Genomic DNA, 6,387 nt, shown 5'->3' with positions numbered 1-6,387 from the left:
AGGCCGGCTCGGCGGCCCCACTTCCGGGTGTGCGTGCGGCCGCAGGGCTCGGGCCGCCGCCGCCTCTTCTCCCCTGAGCTACTTCAGCCCTTCCAGTCGCTGGGCAGACGCGGGTGGCCTCTGTCGCGTGTGCCCCTGATCGCGTTGGCCGGGACATTCATGCTGGCCCGTGAGCTCTGCGAAGAGCAGTCGCTCGCCCGAGCCGCGGGAACCTAGTACCACGCCCGGGGCGTGCTTGGGTCCAGTAAATTCTGCAAAGAAGTACCTGGGCTCTGGCTCACTCGCTCAGCTTCCTGTCTCATCCACCTGTTCCCCTTACGCGTTCGCTCCCCTCCTGCCTAAGGCGCATCCCTTCACTCGGGCTGTGGGACATTGCACCGTTCACCTCTTCAGGGGTTTTACTGCGGTTTTCTCTGGCCCTCCTCTGCTTCTAGCTCCTCCCTCACACCATCCTCCTCAAGACCGTGCTCTCCCGATGACAGAGGCGAGGTGGGCTGGAGGCGAGACCTCTGCGTAACCTCCACATTCCGAGTCTGCCATCTTGAGCGATTACTCCACCTAAGTCTCCTGTTCTCTTTTGCCTATGAAAATGGGAGTTTATGATCCCTAAGGCGTCCTGGTGGCGCAAGGGCTGGGCTGCTAACCAAAGTTCGGCGGCTTAACCCATCAGCGGCTCCTTGAGAGAAAAGACACGGCCTTCCTGTCCCGGCAACATTACAGCCTAGTTCTACTCGGCCTTACAGTCGCTTTGGGTGGGAAGCCAATGACGACACCTACCTCCCGAGGTGGATTTACCGGGAAGCTATAGCGTTTGAGCTCATTTGCAGGGGCTGCTGGGATTTGTAGTCTTCAAGTGGGAAGGTTGTAATCAGGAAGCATTTCTCCTAAATGTCAGAAGAGAACTGTTTGTTATGATTATTTTCTCATTCTACATAAATAAATATTCATCTTCGAACCTCATTTTGTGTCTTTCCCCCTAAGAAGGCCCTCAATGTTGTATACATTCCAAGGTCCGCAGAACCCAGATCCACACCTGTCTACTCCTAGTGTTGTTCTGATAACGAAATAAAGTGATATGTGTGAGGCTGTAAGCACCGAGTGTGGGCCACAATGAATGCCCGGTAAACACTGTGGGATTGCCCAGTAAGGAAGGTAATGTAGTGAAACCGTTCACTATAGATTAGTAAGTAAGCCCAAGTAAGCCCGAGTTTACCTTGTTTATTGGGTAACCCTCTCCTGTCAATAAACGTTAATTGTAATTAAAGTAGATCTCAAGGCAAAAGCCATAAGCCACAAAGAGGGTGGGAGCTTATATTATAGAGTTCACACCCTTGAAAACAGAACTACCACTGTCACAACGGGAGATTGTAACACACCATTTCTGGTCTTTCTAAAATGTATGAGATAGATAAATAATTACAGATCAGAATACTATAGTAAGGCTGGAACCCCCCAGCTAGTCCTTGGTGGGAACTTGAGGCAGTCTGCTTCCGTAAAGATTTACAGCCTTGGAAACCCAATGAGTGTCGCTATGAGTCAGATTCAGTGGCAATAGGTTTGGTGTAGTAAGGTTGGGTTTGGTATAGTAAGGTTGGGTTTGGTGTAGTAAGGTTGGGTTTGGTATAGTAAGGTTGGGTTGAGTAGAGAATACACGATTTTTCTTGTATTATGCTTCATGCTGAATTTTTGGTTTCTAAAAGTTTGTGCAAGCAAGTGCTCTAACCACAATGCATGAAAATGTTGAAAATAATACCAAAATGTTAACAATAACCAAATAATCTAATCTCTTGGGAGCTAAAATCCAGAATTTTCGTAAGTAACTACTGGATAAAAAGGGAAACAGAAGCTACCTATTACTACTTGGTGGGCGAGGCTGGCAGACCATGAAAACAACTGATCACAATTCAGTGTTGAGTGCCACTCACGGCGCCACAGAGGCTTCAGTATTTAAATTCTGTACCAGTGACGATTAACCTTGGCTGAGCTATTTAACTTCTCTGCACCTCAGCTTTCTCATCTGTGAAAGGGTGACAAAGATATCACCTGTCCACAGGCTTGCAATGAGGCTTCAATGATGCTTGGTAGGCACTTACCATAGTACCTGCCGCAGGGCAATTAGGAAATGTGTGCTATTATGGGATATCTTTACTTTTCAATTTTTTAATTGTGATTTGGGTGAAAGTTTACAGAGCAAATTCACTTCCCATACAGCAGTTCACATACACTTTGTCTCATGGCATTGACTGCAGTTTCCCACAATGTAATAGCTCCTCTCCCACTTCTTCCTCATTGTTACCCCTTCCCTGTCTCGTTCCCTCCCATACCCTCCTGACCCCTGAACTGTCTCCCTGTGCATAAACAGCCCCTCTTTCTCCCATGATTGGTTTCTCCACGGAGTGTATTTACCTAATGTAAATGTTCAGCTCATATACCTGTCTTTTGCTTGGCTGGAAGCCACAGGAGTGGGTTCAATTCCAGACCTGAGGGGCAGCTCGGGGCCATAGTCTCAGTGGTTCCACCAGGCTCTATTGGACCAGCAAACCTGGTCCCCCCGCCTTTTTTTTTTTTTTTTTTTTTAGTATGGGATATCTTTAAAGAGAGTATCTTAAAATGGCTTGTATTATTTGCTAAGAAAAATAAGCTTTCAACTCAAAATACTGGGTGAGGAGACTCTAGAAAAGCATGAGGAGGGAATTAACAAAGATAAAAGTTGGAAAAATGAGGCGGGTAACAGATATTTCATACACCTCAGAAATAAAGAGCAGAGACTTTGGAAAGGTCTGTAAAATGAACCTCTGGCAAATCTAGGCAGGAATAACAACAACATGCAGAAACTGCACGCAGGTGTGACCATGGGCTGAGAACAAGACCGTTAGGAGGGAAACCACTGGAGGACACTACTCCGGCTCGTTGCTGATGAGTTTGAAAATATCAAGGAATTTGCTAGGAAAATATAAATTATAAAATAAACATTATTGTCTTCCAAATAATACCCGTACACTTTTTGGGGGTGGGGGTGGGGTGGGGTTACATATAATAAAACCTATTACACACAAAAGCAAAAAAAAAAAACCCAAACCAAACCCATTGCTGTTGAGTCAATTCCAACTCATAGAAACACCATAGGCCTAGGACAAAGTAGAACTGTCCCACAGGGTTTCCAAGGCTGTAAATCCTCACAGAAGCAGACTGCCTTATCTCTCTCCCATGGAGTAGCTGGTGGTTCAAACCACCAACCTTTTGGTTAGCAGCCAAATGTCAACCATTACACCACCAGAGCTTCTTATATACAAAACAGTAACCATAAAATGAGGAAGCTGTCCAAAACCATCTCAGTAAACATCCTGGGCCCAAATACTTTTACAGATAAGTCCTACCTCCTATTGTTGTTGTTACGTGCTCATAACAACAACTCATAGCGACCTCTCCTTGGGTTTCCAAGGTGGTATCACTATGGAAGTAAATTGACCAACCTTCCATCCGAGGAGTGGCTGGTGGGTTTGAACCGCCAGCCTTCTGGTTAGCAGTCAAATGCCTTAGGCATTATGCTACCAAAGCTCCTCCTTACCTTCTGCTGTTTGTTGTTATTTGCCATCGAGTCAGACTGACTCATAGGGACCCCTCCTTGGGTTTCCGAGGCAGTATCACTACAGAAGTAGACAGGTAAATGCTATAATATTAACTGGATACTAAAAACCTAAATAAAACATCAGCAAATTGATCCCAGCATTTGGTAAATAATTATATACTATACCTAAGGAGGTCTTGTGGTGCAGTGGTTAAATTGCTCAGCTGCTAGCAGTGTGGGCCCACCAGCGACCCCTCCTTGGGTTTCCAAAGCAGTATCCCTATGGAAGTACTTGCCCAATCGTCCTTCCGAGAAGTGGCGGGTGGTTCCCACCAGCCTCCTGGTCAGTGAAATGCCTCAAGGACTCCGCCACCAGAGGTCCCCGCTCCTGGGGAAGAATAAATGGTAGTTTGCTCCCATCAAATTCACAGCCCTGGAAACCCTACCAGACAGCTCTCCTCTGTCCCATAGGGTCCCCGTGAGTCAGACTCCACAGGAATGAGGTCTTTTCTTGTCCTATATCTGCACTAATACTGATGTATTTAGGGTTGCTCCAAGGGGAAAACAAATGAAGAGGAAAAAATAAAAGGAATATAAAATTTCACTTTAGGGATGTTAGAAGGGAGTCCTTGTTGATTTAGATGCAGCAATTGCTGTACATCCTAAAGCTGCACTTCAGGTTATTATCATCAAAACACACTCAACACTTCTCCCCACCTTCTCCCAGCTTCTATTTCCGGCTCACTTACTAGAAAGTAAGAGGTTGGCAGAAAGCGACACCTTGTGGCCGCTGTGGTGTACTGCTCTCCACTGTATTTTTAAAAATAAATTTTATTGAAATATAATTTATGTACAGTGAAATACAGGAGCTCAGGTAGCATAATGCCTAAGGCACTTGACTGCTAACCAGAAGGCTGGCTGCTCAAACCCACGAGCCACTCCTCGGAAGGAAGATGGGGCAATCTACTTCCGTAGGGATACTGCCTCGGAAACCCAAGGAGGGGTCGCTATGAGTTGGGACCGACTTGACGGCACATAACAACAACAACAACAACGACAACAGTTAAATACACAAAAGTAAAGTGAGATGGGTCAATGCATTTTATTTTTGCAGTGTTCCCTCCCCTCCCTTCCCACACCTGGTAACCAACAAACTTTCCTTCCATATACAAACCTTTCCTTGACTTTTTACAATAATGAACGAATACTGTATTTTCCTTCTGTGATTGACTTATTTCACTCTGCGTAGCGTCCTCTAAGTTCATCCACGTTATGCACTGTTTTTCAGATTCTATATTATTCTTTAGGGTTGCACTGAGTGTAGGTACCATAGTTTGGTTATCCATTCTTCTGTTGGGCACACAGGTTGTTTCCATCTTTTTTGCTATTGTAAATAGTGCTGTGATGAACAGGGGTGTCCATATGTCTGTTCTTGTCCTGGCTCTCACTTCTTTAGGATATATACCTAGTAATGGAATGGCTGGGTCAAATGGTATTTCCAATTCCAGATTTTTAAGGATTTGCCATTCTGCTTTCTACAGTGGTTGTATCATTTGACAGTCCCACTAGCAGAGTATGAGAGCCCCAATCTCTCCACATTCTCACCAGCATTTGCTATTTTCTGTCTACCTGAATGTTGCCATTGGTGCTGGGGTGAGATCGTATCTCGTTCTTTTGATTTGCATCTCTCTGATGACTAATGATCGTGAGCATTTCTTGATGTATTTGCTGGTTGCCTGAATGTCCTCTTTGGTGAAGTGTCTATTCCTGTCTTCTAAAAAACCAAACCAAACTCACTGCCATTGAGTTGGATCTGATTCATAGTGTGAGGCCTGAATCCTAATGGCCTCCAGGGAATTCTTTAACCAGAAGCCTTTAGTGTCAGGGATTCTAACACGCCCCATGTCTCAGGGCTTTTTATCAGACCCTCCAGATTCCAGCACTTATCAGAGATTTACCTGGCTCCTGCAAGTCTCCCACGCATCAGGGCTTTACATCCTCCCTAGATAATAATTCCCTAACTAGACTTTGGAGCCAGGGGATTCCAACACGTCCCCCCACATCTCAGAGCTCTGCCCTAAACCCCTTAGCAACAACCAATCATCTGTACCCCTTTGCCCTGGTGCTACTCCACCCTATATTTTTCCTATAAAAATGTAATAGTAAGAGAGCACGGGGTCTTTTGCCCAAGCTGCTGCGTCGGTGAGAGTAGGGACCCTAGCTCGAGCTAGCAATAAACTATCCTTTTTGCACTTGCATTGTCGTGTGTTGGCAAATTCCTCCCGCCGACCAACTCCTTCCTAACCTGGGCTCAACATTAGGAATCCTTCTTTGGGTTTCCAAGGCAGTATTATCACTATGATAGTAGATTGCCCAACCTTCCTTCCGAGGAGTGGCTAGTGGGTTTGAACCGCAGCCTTCTGGTAGCAGTCAAATGCCTTAGGCACTATGCCACCAGAGCTGCAGTGTGGTAACTGAGTCATCGATTCAACACCAGGCTGAACTCACAGGGACTGTGGTCTGGAGTGGGCGGTGCTGGGTTTGTGTTCTGAGTCACAATTGTTTTCAGCAAACCTTATCTCGTTAAATCAGTGTTCTTGATATGGTGCTATGGATGGAATTGTGTTCCCCCAAAACGTATTGTAAGGAGCTCTGGTGGTGTAGTGCCCAAGGCATTGACTGCTAACAGAAGGTTGGCAATTCGAACCCACCAACCACTCTGTGGAAGGATGACTGGGCAATCTACTTCTATAAAGATTTACCACCTTGGAAACCCAAAGGAGTTGCTATGAGTTGGAATTGACTCAATGGCAGTGAGG

The sequence above is a fragment of the Orycteropus afer genome, unplaced genomic scaffold, assembly GCF_000298275.1.
Source record: "Orycteropus afer afer isolate SDZICR_OR568_19922 unplaced genomic scaffold, OryAfe1.0 scaffold00943, whole genome shotgun sequence".
Taxonomy (NCBI): Eukaryota; Metazoa; Chordata; class Mammalia; order Tubulidentata; family Orycteropodidae; genus Orycteropus; species Orycteropus afer.
The sequence above is the reverse complement of the archived record's forward strand: the minus strand, read 5'-3'. Positions refer to the sequence as shown.